General features: G+C 39.6%; 1 protein-coding gene across 1 annotated transcript in view; it reads left to right on the top strand.

Moving 5' to 3' along the window:
- The window catches only part of LOC134537478 (major facilitator superfamily domain-containing protein 8), a 35,816-nt gene that overhangs the window by 1,756 nt on the left and 19,414 nt on the right, over positions 1-14,646 (top strand). The window lies entirely within an intron of this gene.

Below are 14,646 nucleotides of genomic sequence, written 5' to 3'. Positions count from 1 at the left end.
CGGCTTAGTGAATCGGGTGCTGAACGTTTTCAGCGTTTGACTGAACAGAATGTACGAACTTCCGCAAACCGTGCTTGAGAATCAAGTGTTGAATATTTACAGCGTTCAACCCAACAACGAGCGAGGTTAAATGTTATTAGAGCACGTAGTCAAATCAAATTACTAAATTTGGCATTTGTTTATGACTATAATGTAGGTTATTCCGAGATAAACGATGTTGACATTGGTAGAATGAATAATATTTGCAACAATTGCCAAGCATATAAATGGAAAACTGAAGCGCCCGGTTTATGTTACAACAGTGGTAAAGTAAATATCCCTAAAATCCTGGACCCAACACCAGTTTTGAAAAGTATTAGGTATACATTCAGACTCAAAACATTTTTTTTAAGTCATACAAGACAATATAACACACTCTTTCAAATGACTTAATTTGATGCCAAAGAAATTCGCGCGGGGAATTTTATGCCTACAATCAAGATACACGGACAAGTTTACCACTTGGTAGAACATTTACTTCCTGCTCAAAGTGCGGACCCCGAATTTTTTGCAAATATATTTTGTTTCCCAAGCTGATCTGCTATCTTCGTGTTCAAATTTAAATCTGAGTATACTTATTGACCTTATTGACCACTTGCAAAAAGATCTTCACGATCTTAATATTCAAAGTTTCAAATATAATCTTGAAAACAAGACCAGCGCACCATCTGAAACTAATTACCCACGCTGATTTAAAACCTCCCAATGATCACTGTGGTAAGTATAATGCGCCAACTGTAGACGAAGTAGCTATTCTTTTGGTGGATGAAGATAAAGGTTCGAGAGATATTGTGTTAAATACTAAAGATGGTCGTCTTCAAAGAGTTTCTGAGTTACATAGATCGTATGACCCACTACTAAAGTATCCCCTGCTCTTCCCAGAAGGAGATGATGGGTACTGCATCAACATTCAACAACAACAACAAAAAACCGGCGCTGCACGATATAAGACAGTATCATGTATGCAATTTTATGTTTTCAGGCTTATGGTAAGAACAAATTATATGAACAGTTTACATTATTTCAGAGGATTGTTTAATAAATATTGTGTCGATATAGAAGCAAAAATGATATCTGAACTGCTTGAATTTATAAGAAGGAATCAAAAAATTGAGAGCTGATGAATATATACATCTATGAGACGCTGTTAAATTATCAAAATGTTAATATTTATAATATAGTTCAGTATGTTATATTGCCTTCTTCATTTACCGATCTCCACGATATATCAATGAAAAAAGCCAAAATGCCATGACATATGTTGGAAACTTTGGGAGACCAGATCTTTTTATCACATTCACCTGTAATACAGAATTGTCAGAGATTAAAATTGAGTTATTTCCATATCAAAAATCGCAAGATAGACATATTCGATTTCAAGAGTTTTCCATTTAAAACTCAACAAATTAGTAGACCTCCTAACAAAAAATATATTTTTTGACCCTAAGGCCTTTGTTGAATGGCAGAAAAGTGGTTTACCGTATGATCACATTTTGCTATGGCTTACAAACAAAATGCAACCAGGTTCCATAGATGACATAATATGGGCTGAAATACCAGATAAACAATAAGATCCTGGACTTTACAAGATTGTAATGAAAAACATGATCCATTGCCCTTGTGGACCAAATAACCAAGCATCACCGTGTATGAAAGAAAACATGGGTTCCAAAAAATACCCAACGAGATTTATATCTGAGACACAAACTGGTGATGATGGTTACTCAACCTATAGACGTAGAGCTCCAAATAGCGGGGGAAATACAGGTGTATTGCATGTGAGGGAAACTGAAATAAATGTAGACATTAGGTGGGCTGACCTTTATAATCCAGTTTAATTACGAATATTAAATGCACACATTAACGTGGAATTTTGCCAGTCAGTCAAAGATATAAAATATATATGCAAATACATTCATAAAGGTTATGATCAAGCCACATTTATTTTGCACGATAATAAAACGATGAGGTAGAAAAATATCTTAATGGTCGCTATATTAAGCCTTATGAAGCTATTTGGTTATCATCCTATTATGTTGCCATCTATCAGAGCCAACCAAATTATGGGGGAAAACATGTCATAATTTGTGTGAAAACATATTAAATAGAGTTATGAATAAAGATCATGACTCGCTAATGTAGTACAATGATAAAATGTACAATTGAGGGCTTACATCGAGAGGATAAAAGTCATGAGATATGCGAGAAAAAAAACTCTTGCATATTTCGGATTCCCGGCGCCTATTCGCGATAGTAATAATAATAATAATAATAATATGGACTCTCTAGAAGAAGTTTTGCGGAGACCATATGATTTAAATGAATTAAATATATTTCCAAATATAAACCCAAGTTAGTAAGTGATCAATTTTTCGCTTATAATTCTGTTTTAAAAAGCGTTTTAGCTGACTTTTTTTTTTAGATGCTCCAGGCAGTACTAACAAGACTTTTGTGACCAATTTAATATTAGCGACAGTTAGGTTACAAGGAAAAATAGCCATAGCTGTTGCGTCGACATGTACCGCTGTCACACAATTGACAGTAGGAAGGATGGCTCGTTCCACTTTTAAACGTCCCCCTTACAGTATCACTTGAAAGAGACAGTGTGTGCTTTGTCCGTAAAAATGGCTCATTGGGCAAGGTCTTGCAAGATGCAAGCCTAATAATATGGTATGAGTGCACTATGACTCATAGAGCTCACGTGGAGGCTTTAGATAACAACTCTCAAAGACACCAGAAGTTCAAATAAAATTATGGGTGGAATTACTTTGATGTTTTCTGGTGATTTCTGACAAATATTGCCTGTAATAGTTAGGGGAACTAGAGCAGATATTATTAAATCTTGCATAAAATCTTCCCCGTTGTGGAAGTCTGTCGAATCCTTGAAGCTGAATACCAACATGAGGAGTCACTTGTGTGGAGGAAGCACAGATTTACCAATAAAGCTATTTTTGATTGGCGAGGGGAAAGTACCTGAATCAGACAAAATAATTGCCATTGATGAAGACCTTGGTGAGATCGTGACCAACATTGAAGAACATATCTCTAAAGAGTATCCGGATGTGGCCAATATCCATGAAAAAAAAATTATAAATGGATGTGTGAGAGATCAATTTTAGCTGCCAGGAATATGTGTTGACGCCATCAACGACAAAATGTCTAAACTACTAGGTGACATCGTATACTACCTTGCCACTGACACCGTCATGGATCAAGAAGACACCGTACATTACCCACAAGAATTTTTAAATTCATTGCATCCGTGTGGGCAAAATAATTAAATAATTTAGTATGTGTAAGGTATTTGTGTTTACTTAGTATGTAATTTTTTATGTAAAATAATTAAAAGACGAGAAATATTTTTGCTAAAAGAAAAGTCTTTTAACCATATGTCATTTATACAAAATAAATTGTATTATAAATAAATAACGACCAACAAACACAGCGAAGTGGGTACTTGCAGCACGTGTGTATGTGTCTACGTACACACTAAAATTTGATTTGGGATTTTGTCTTTGGTCGTTTTCTTTTGATAGCAACTTGTGTTATGAATTATTTTAATAAACTCCATGCATAACGCGTGGAGTTCCTGATGTTCTGTAACGAATATTTATGCAGTAAAGTAGCAGTATTGTAGGTTACTACATTAGCTTTGACAGAACAATTTGGGCGGAAATGACTACGTGACTTATCACTTAGCTTACATACAATGGTATCTCCAACAGTTTTACTTGTCTAACTGACAACATTCACAAAGAGATAATTGCTATGGAAGCAATATATCATCAGTTTTTAAAAAATGCTGGCAACAGATTAAAACGAGCAGTTTGAGGTGTTAGTTTAATGTTTCCGTTGCATAAAGTACAAGTTTAAAGAAAAACGGCACGGTGCGATTTGTTTAAAATTTTGGTCGTTGTTGGCGCTGGACTTTCCGAAGAAACCGTTACCGGATATAGCTGTGAAGTGGTAGAATTGGACTTTCCAAAGAAACCGTTACCAGGTGTCTCTGTGAAGTGGTAGCGATGGACTTTCCGAAGAAACCGTTACCGGGTGTCGCTGTGAAGTGGTAGAATTGGACTTTCCGAAGAAACCGTTACCAGGTGTCGCTGTGAAGTGGTAGCGATGGACTTTCCGAAGAAACCGTTACCAGGTGTCGCTGTTAAGTGGTAGAATTGGACTTTCCGAAGAAACCCATTACCGGGTGTCGCTGTGAAGTGGTAGTGATGGACTTTCCGAAGAAACCCATTACCGGGTGTCGCCGTGAAGTGGTAGCGATGGACTTTCCGAAGAAACCCGTTACCGGGTGTCGCTGTGAAGTGGTAGCGGTGGACTTTCCTTAGAAACCGTTACCTGGTGTCGCTGTGAAGTGGTAGCGGTAGTCGTCGGTAACAGCGCCGCGAAGGACATGGGTGCGCCTCGCGAGGGAGTCTCTGGTTGTGGGACGCTGGACTTGCGAGCTGACCCGTGCCTGGACAAGCCCATTGTTGTTTCATTTATTTTGATGTCTTCTTCCAAGTGACCACAGCGTGACGCCAGGTCTTACAACCAACCACTCACGTCTTTACAACGTAGGTACCTGCAAGATTAGCTTAATAACAACTATAGCCGAGAAAATAAACTAAGAATACTTACAAATACAACAAAATAAAACCTAAATTTACAAATCACTAGCGAATATAAAAATAACAACAAAAATTAGCTCATAAGATAAAAATGATTTACCTAACGTATTATTAACACACACATACATACGATAGTATGTATACATCCGATAGGTTTAAATACATTTTTTTTATATAATCTGTATTTCTAACTGTTTTAAATTATGTTATGACACAAATAAAACATTTAAATAAAAAAAATAAGACCAAAACAAATTAAAAAATTACTTATTCCTTACAGTAAGTCATACATATTGACACACATTCACGCATATTGAATCACACTTTACTGATACCACATCTAAACTTGATCATCGGAGCTAAGCAAATACCTAAATATTTTTTTTTTTCTTAAACACGAAAAGGAAATTCGGAAGTCTGATTGACTCGGGTAGTTCATTTCAGGTACGTGCAGAAGTTATATATATATATAGGTGTGTATGTGTGTGTGTTTATATATATATACACATATATATATATAACAATTTTTATTTTCAGCCAACCCGTTACTTACATTTCTACGATGGTTGTGTTAATTTATCTTAAGGTTTAGTTGTATAAATGGTAACGATTTTAAAAAATAACCTGTTAAATCGTGTCACATGAGTCAATAAAATCTTTGAAGGATTTTCTTATACGAAATCATGAAAATCAGTTGAAATAAAAAGAACAAAATATATTGACCGGCACTTTGAATTGATGACATGAATATAACGATCCAATTCTTCCGCTTTCCATCAACAGTGCACATTGTCCGCGTAAACCCAAACAAAGGCCCGGCGGGAGTCCAGCCCGGGTGTTGCGCGGGCGGGAAGCGTGGCGGACGTTGCCGTGATCCGGCGGGTCTTCTCGTGGTACTCCCGTCTCCTCCGTGCAGTGCTTCCGCCACTGCTCCTTTCCTCATGACGTCACCCTCGCCCACGATGTGAAGAGCTTCAGGAACCAAAGAAAATAAACTACTCACGATATCAGAGTGCTGTCTGTTTACCAAAAGCTTTTGATAAGGACTGATTAGTAGTTCTCTTTCCGGATATCGTTTTCCAAACCTTGTTTTTAGAAGAATGAAAAAGGGTGTAAAACGCTTGTTTGCAATTTTTTTTTTGTGGCATGAAAAACTCGGTACAGATTCTTGAAAGCACTCAAAGGACAAGGTATCTTCATTTCTCCGCTATATAATGTTATGCACGACGAGAAGACTGCGCGCCAGTTCATAGGAGAGACCGCGTTATATGCCAGAAGCTCTTACCATCCCGCCTCACAACTGGTGTTCATTCCCATTGTTTTGTTGCCGGTGTTGTAACCAGGGTCGCCTCGACTGCAAGGCCGGCGCCGCTGCCTTTGGGCACGTCCTCCGACCTGACAGCAGCCTCCGGGGACCGGGAGCTGGCGCGACGCCAGGCGGCCGTCGGCCGAACTAAATATACAGTCGGCGGGAGAGGAACTACTTTCCTGGTCTTCTTCCGCGTTCCGGCCCGCTGTTCCCCTGCCCGGAACACGGCTTCAACAGCTTCAACTCGGCCAGGGCGGGGGAGGGTGATTGTGGGATGCATCCCCCCCCTCCCTACACGAAATCTTCAAGTTCTCTAAACCCCCCTCCCCGAAATCTTCAAGTTCTATAACCCCCTCCCCCTTCCCGAAATCTTCAAGTTCTCTAAACCCCCCTCCCCGAAATCTTCAAGTTCTCTAAACCCCCCTCCACGAAATCTTAAAGTTCTATAACCCCCTCCCCCTTCCCGAAATCTTCAAGTTCTATAAAGCCCCCTCCCCGAAATCTTCAAGTTCTATAAACCCCCCTCCCCGAAATCTTCAAGTTCTATAAACCCCTCCTCCCCGAAATCTTCAAATTCTATAAAACCCCCTCCCCGAAATCTTCAATTTCTATAAAGCCCCCTCCCCGAAATCTTCAAGTTCTATAAACTCCCCTCCCCAAAATCTTCAAGTTCTATAAACCCCCCTCCCCGAAATCTTCAAGTTCTCTAAACCCCCCTCCCCGAAATCTTCAAGTTCTCTAAACCCCCCTCCCCGAAATCTTCAAGTTCTATAAACCCCTCCTCCCCGAAATCTTCAAGTTCTATAAAACCCCCTCCCCGAAATCTTCAAGTTCTATAAAGCCCCCTCCCCGAAATCTTCAAGTTTTTTATAAACCCCCCTCCCAAATGAAATCCTGCTTACGCTATTGTCTCGGCTTTCCGTGGTTACGTTTCCCCATATGGGCGCACTCGCTCTGAAAGCGCGGCGCTAAGGGCGACGCCGGCTCGCCCACCACACGCATCTTCGCCCCAACGCACCAGGCACTTCACTTCGAGTCAACCTCTAGCCATCCGCACTCGTTCTGAAGCACAAGCTAGTCACGCGCTGACGTCGTAAGTAGTGGCGATGCCGTTTCCAGGTGTTTCTTTTACCTATAAGTCTCCCATTCGTACAACTGTTTCGTCTTGGTGTGTGATTGGACGGTAGTTACTGCACGTATGTAGTTCCTGGTCGTGTGAACCATGTGTGGCTCGAGGCAAACACCAGCGGCAGCTAATGGATAGTTTGCCATCCCTGGAGTATGACTGCGGAGTCTCGATACACCGCGAAGTGTATGTCCTCATGTGCCTTCTCCGCTCGAGCACTCTTGAAATGAGAGTTTCTCTTTCTTCTGGCCGATCACCGCGGTGGCTGGCTCTTTCCAAACCCGTCCCACGTGACATAACAGTGACATAACCTCACTTTATTCGCGAGGTGAATGAGCGGGTCGTGTCGTAACCGAACTGGTTTTAAACTTGGTGAAGGCGGTTCACGCCGCGGAAGTACACTGACTTGACGACGCCTCTGTTTATCTTATCGCAGCTCGGTGTGGGGAAGCCAAATCTCTTAAATGTGTTTACGCATTTGTTTACAATTGAATGTTAAATTTGAATTAGACAAATTACTCTCTCAATCTTATCTTTCAAAAATACCTGCAAGCACTGATGGTTTTCATATGTTTGGTGCCTATGTAACAGGACGAAACATTTCATATATAATCGTTCATTTTTGGTTGTCGCGCGAGTGGAAACCACGTGTTCACAATAGGTAACCCGAAAATGTCCTGTCGCTTCGCCATCTTCACATTATTTGGATTCCAGTATAAAGGAGCCATTACACGTTTAAAGTAAATATGATTTCAACTAGAGCAAGTAACATTGTCGTCAATAACGTGGTCTACTGCAGAACAAAGGCCGGAAACAGGCGTTTCTCTCTCTCTCTCTCTCTCTCTCTCTCTCTCTCTCTCTCTCTCTCTTTGAAAACTTTCGTTCAAAATTTCAAGAAATTCAATTACCTCTTTTCCCGTCACCAAACCATGATATGTTTTAGCATCCTCAAATATGCTCATTAAGCCAGTAGCTCCCCCAACTAGAGCTAATGACTGGATAGATTACACATGCAGAGTAAATGGGATAGTATCTAGAGCAAGTAACAGGATCAATTACATGGGCACAGTAAATAGGATATAAACCAGGACAAGTAACGGGATCAATTACATTTCAAATGTATTAAAGAAAATGTTATTTTTAGGAGTAAAATTCGGAATGATGTTTTTGGAAATACAGTTTCTTGTTGTATTCCATCAAGAGCATCATCCGATAATATTCAATTCTCTCGTCTAAAATAATTGATCAAAAAGACGATATCTTGGTTTCAACAATTTTTATCTCATAATTTTTTTTTTCAAAATATCTTACAATATAGAACATTTGAAATGTGGTCGACCATAGAAATTAATTAACGGAATGCCTTGTTATTAATAACTTCCGAATGCTTCAAATAGTTTCTCCTGTGAAATAATAATTGGAGTTAAGAATTAAAAATTTTCCTTTCGTACTTTAACTGTACGACTGTAATAACTATCGAAAGTCACTTAAAAACAATAAATTGGTGCAAATTAAACTATAATGAAACTTATCATAATCATCGATAGTATACGAAATAATAATGTTAAATGTTAACAAGCAAAGTAGCACCAATGTGGCAATAGTGGGTGTCATTTGCTCGGAGTGACACCAGGCCCCCGACATAATTCTGTGGGCCCCGTTGCTAGAGGTCATGATGACCCCCCCCCCATTTTTTATACTAAAAAGATTTTAAAAAAATTTGCCTTCTATGTATATTGTTTTAGTTATATTAATTCTTAACCTTAATCACAATTATTTTTCAAACACACATTGAAACTAGTTATAAGTCAGTGTTTAGATTGTCAACGTAAATTTATGTTGAATAATGGCAAATAAATGAGTGTAACATGGTGTCACGTCAATTGGTGGTGGTTTTGTTACTCGCAGTTGTAGATTCAGACACGTTCTGTACGCACAGCATATTCCGAATAATATTACTCTGGTGTGATACTTCGTCGGTAACTAAAATTAGGCCTGATTGTTTAATTGTTTTCTATGATTTATTTTAAAATTATCTACTTTTTTTTGTTTTAATTTGTTTCTTCTTTCCTTCTCGGGCCCCATAGACCCACGGGCCCAATTGCCGTGTGGGGAGCCTGAGTGACACAGACTGTAGTGTCAGCTCTATGAGAGCAGCAGCGACACGGGTGGGCTCTGCTGTGACGTCAGGAATGACGGGCGATAACCGCCGCCAATCCAGCTCCATTGTTCCCGACGAACAGCGGGTTCAAGCCCCCGTAAGCCCTTCTAAGAACCCGCTTGTTTCGACTGAGATAAGCCTCTCGGCAAATTGCGCGAGTCGTTAAAGTAGAGGAGACAGGATATGTTTCGCGATTTCAATTCGCGATTAGCTATAACATCCAACCACTTACTTTCCGCGCCTTGGGCTGATTCCGCGGTGGACTTAAGATCCAAACGTTGAGGAGAATGATCTCACTATTGAGCTCTACGTTTGGACGACAGCGAGGTCATTAGTGACGGTGACCATCGCTGGCACAGATCATGGATTCGAGCGATAACATTACCTATTTGGGGGGGGGGGGGGGGTGATTAATGCATGTCTCTGGAGTGCTTTCAAGAATCTTTACCGGGTGTTTCTTGCCTTTTTAATTATGTTGAAGACACAGGTTTCAGTCATTTCCATTCTTATGATAATACAGTTTGGAAACGAAACACGGAAACAGAAGTACCCATCAGCCTTCAGCGTATACTTGAATGGTTTTTCGTAAACAGACACGACTCGGGTTATCTTCCAGCAGTTTTAAAACCGCGTGGGTTTTTTTTTTTTTACCTAGCTCTTCACGTGTGTAGAGACAGGCGGAGGCTGTTAAGGGCCCCGCCTCGTCAGGGGTGTATCTGTGTTAGTGAGGCGGGATGATAAGCGCGACGCTCGCTGGTGCTTCTAGCGCGGTGTCTCCTCTGGACTGGCGCGCAGTCTTCTCGTCGTGCACATGAGCGGTGACCGTAACATTAGTTTTCGGGGGGAAAAATGAAGATAAAGGTGTATTGTAAGTCCCTTAAGTGGTTTCAAGAATCTGTACTGATGGTTTTACGCATTAAAAATTACTGTGAAAACATGCGTTTTAGCCATTTTGAACTCTTCTGAAACTACAGTTTTAAAAACTCAATCCGAAATCAAAAGTACTTTTCGGCCCTCGGCGAACTCTTAAATGCTTTTCGTGAGCAGACCCCCACCCGGATATCTTGAGTAGTTTTGAAATCGCGTTGTTTTTTTCCTGCAGCTCTGCGCACCACGTGTGTGCCGGGGTAGTGTTTGCCCGCCGACCCTTGTTTCCCCTCGAGGCGACCACTCCGGCGACCACTCCGGCGACCACTCCGGCGACCACTCCGGCGACCACTCCGTGCGGTGGCGAGCGCGGCTGGGGTTTTCTCTCTCGCTGACGAAGCGAGCCGGCAACAAAGGCCGCGTGCAACAAAGGCCGCGGCGACCGCGCGTGCCCGAGCCACCAGATAAGCCCTACTCGCAGCTGCTGCCGCGAGAAGTCACTCCCTGGCGGCTTCCTCGAGTCTCCTGTCTTCTGTCTTCTGTCTTCTGTCTTCTGTCTCCGGGCGCGTCCGGCCAGCTGCGGGCCGGAGCCAGGGGGGAGGGGGATCACAAATACTTGGTGGGCTGAGGAAAATGAAAAACTCATCCAGACCATCCTCTGTCTCCTGTATTCTCATACACTTGATGCATGCAAATTTTACACCCCGCATGACAGTGCCCGGGGTTTTCCCTGTGTCTATGCAGCTTTTACCTGGATCCAATCTATCTCTAGTTATAGTCTAGATTTATTTTTGAGCGAGGGGAGTTAGTCATGGCATCAATCGCTGCCATGGCTGGCCAATCCCCTCCTAGCACATGATGCATGCGACCCTCTCCCTGCATGGCTAATCCCAGCATGACTAGGCGTATAGGCTTCGGCCTGAGACGCACTTAGGTCCCTCCCTAACACGTTCCCCTCCCAAATACACATAGTTTTAGTTAGGTTAGGAAAAAAATGAAAAAGAAACACACAAAAACTTAAAAAAAAAAAGAAGGTACGTGTATTTACGTACGTGCGTTGCAAGTTATACTGACTTGGTGTGATAAAAAAGAACTAAATTATAATTTTGCATGCAAAAAAATTAATATAAATAAAATAATATATGGGCTGCACTCCCAGCTGGGCGCAAAAGTGTTCAGGGCAAATTTGCGAGGGTATGTCACATTACTGTCTTGGGATGGGATCGAAATTGTTCGGGTCACGAGGTTGAAGAAACGTCTCGTTTATCCTCAGCAACGACAACATCCAACTCGAATCATTGGCGGATCCAGTAAAGGGGGGGGGGGGGGGGGGGCATAGCAGCATCCCCCCGCCCTGAACCCTGAATAATTTCTGATTTTCCTAATCATAGTTTTCCAAAATTACTAAAGTATTATTTTACTGCAGTGCTGTATAATTATAATAGGACGTTATTTGAACCAGAAATCAAATGCACACGACTAAATAAGAACTACAAAATTATTATATAGCTTCCAACCCACTGTCAAATAGAGCAACAAGCTTATTAAGACCATACTAAACTTACTGTTCGGTATTTCAATCCAAAATAAACTAAAATTAGTTAAAAAAATTATGTGGCCCCTCCCTGAGCCTCATTCTGGATCCGCCCTTGAACTCGAATGGAGTTAGGAAATGTTAAGTACTCTATAAAAAATGCTTGGATCAGATGTTCGCGTGAATGTGCTAACTGTTCACGTTCACGGACGAGCATATTCGAGACCGGGGCTGTCGCCTCAGCCACGACTTCAGAAGCTCTGGGACCCACGGGCGTGCGTTATCAGTTGTGCTGGGGCGAGGTCGTGGACCCCTGCACCCACACGACAGCGCAACAGCGGGCCATGTCCACTCATCTGCTGGGAGGCGCGTTCCGATATCACCGCCTGCACGAGGCGAATTTCCTTTCCAGCAACTAGCATTCAAATAAAATCCATTTCGACACGGATAAATAAATATAGCTATAACATACTGCTTAGCTACGTGTTGAAGGGGGGAAACACTTGGGATGCATACAGTTCACAGGGATGAGAGCCACACCCGAACAGTTCCGAAGTTCTCCGAATTTTTCCGAAGTTTCCCGAAGTTTGCACCGCATTGGAAAGATTTTACGATCATAGAGTATTTGAAATAACGCTAACCTAACTAACCTCTTATTTTAGTTACGATAACTTAACATAAACCTCCCGAGAAAAAAAAAGAACTATTATTTATTACACTGACCTAACATAATTTAACCTAACCTTTTACTTCGGTAAACTTCGGATCTTTTCGGGTTGTGGTTGTGGTTTTCATCCCTGTGATATCCGAAAAAAAACATAAATTAAATAGACTAGGGTATCGAACATAAGGGGAAACCTGTATTTGTTTGAGAATTATGTTTTTTTTTTTTCTGAAATAAAATCAGGGAGTATATATGTTAGGACAGGTAATAAAATTAAATGTTAAGACAAAGCTTTGTCCTGTATCTGTTATCCATTAGCTATGTCATGCATGTGGTATTTTGAGTTCCGTCTTTGTTTGTTACAATGCTTGTGAGGCAAGCAGTTTTGAGTAGTGTTGTATTATTTGTCACGTGAAGTTTAATTGTACCTCGGCGTGTGATGTAAAAAACATCACTTTATGCATAATTCCCATGATTTTTGTTACTGTGTAAAACGTTTTGTCACATCAAATAATCAGTATATATGTTGTAAATATGACGGTGTTAGCAAGTACTAGCGCAAACATTTATATTAGTTGTTTTTTGATTGAAATGTAAAACGTTATAGTCAGTAAAATATATATTAAGAAAACTTTATAAGTCAGGGAATTCTGTTTTCGTTTGTTTTTTTCTCTTTCGATATCCTGCAGACAATTTGCTCATGTTCTAACTTTTTAAGGCTCCCACGTTTAGCAATGAAAAACAGGTATAGGGTTTGAACAGTGGACCAAGAAAAGCCTAAGATCCATGGAGAAATGAGAAGAAGTGCAGGAGAAGAAAAGGAGGGGAGAAGAAAAGAAGATACGAATGTAGTCAGTCTACAAACTGATTAATTTACAAAGTATATTGTTATTACCGATTTATACTTTATGTTCAATCGTTATTCTTGACACCTGGCCTACTTATCTATTTCGAACATCAACATATTTCGTCACCTGCGCCCATAAACTTTATTTATACTGGTGAATTTCCATCTGTAGGCTACGTGAAGATTTTGGTAGGCTTTAATAATAACTAAATTAACACTCATCCATGTATGTGATGAAATTAAATCATTATAAGAAATAAAATGGAATTCCAGATTTTGAATATCTATCGATCGAATGATAAAAAGAACAGTAATTTGTTTAATTCTATTTTAGGTCCGTGTTTACTATTTCTTCGCATACGAACATTTGTTTCTAGTTCTATCCTACCCTAAATGTGAAAGTTTGTAGGTTTTTTTTTTTACCTTTGTTACACAATCACGTCTATAGTACTATATCGACTTGGATTAGATTTTGAACAGTTGTTGCTCGTATACTGAATTAACACATCAAAACCGATTAACATATAAATGTGAAAATTTAAATTTTTTAAAGTTTGTTACTCAATCACTTCTTCACTTTAGAACGGATTTTGGTGAATTTTCGGGATGGCGATAGCCCTTATATTATGTATAAAAATGAATGTTTGTGTTCATCCGATTAAGTTGAAACTTTGCACACTTGAACTTCGAAACATAATTTATTGTAAAACGTCTAAACTTTATCTAAAACTTTTGGATGAAATAATTTTTGATCAAACGACCTATTACCATAAAAAGAGGGGTTTAAATAAAAAAAAATAACTTTCTTAGTATTAAATTCGTAGGAATTTATTAATAACAATCTTAATGTTACATCAAAATTTATCAAAGAAAAAATTATAGGATCACATATTAGTGCAAGGGATAAAAAAATAGCGTTAGAAGATCAAAAATAATTGCATAACTACCTTAGTAGGAATAATTTTAAATTCGTCAAGACATTCAATGCTGGATGCATTAAGTTAAAAACATTCAAAAATTTTCGCTGTATGGAATATAAGAAAATGTTAAATCGACCTTTTAATATATATATATATATATATAGATTGGTGAACATATAGGATTTTATGTAGGCTACATTGAGTTCATAAAATGTTCCAGGAGTTTATATAATATAGTTACCAAAATATGTCCATAAGAAATAGGTACTTTGAATATCTGGCTGTGCTGAAAGAGATTTTTATTTTATTTTTATTGTGATTTAAAATTTTATAATCATCTAATCATCAATTAAATACTTTCTTATCTAAATACTGGCTCGATTAAAAAAACAAAAGCATTAAAATGTGTAATTTTTTTGCAGTATTCTTTTTCTCTTTTGAATGATATGGATAACATAGTTGAAATAAGTACTACACGTGGCATAACGAGACTGCAAGCTCTCTGTGCTGTTGTGTGAATACTAACAGCAGTGCCATGGCTCGGATCAGTTGCTGGT

The sequence above is a fragment of the Bacillus rossius genome, chromosome 12, assembly GCF_032445375.1.
Source record: "Bacillus rossius redtenbacheri isolate Brsri chromosome 12, Brsri_v3, whole genome shotgun sequence".
Lineage (NCBI taxonomy): Eukaryota > Metazoa > Arthropoda > Insecta > Phasmatodea > Bacillidae > Bacillus > Bacillus rossius.
Note: the sequence above shows the minus strand (reverse complement) of the source record. Positions and strands in the feature narration are given on the sequence as shown.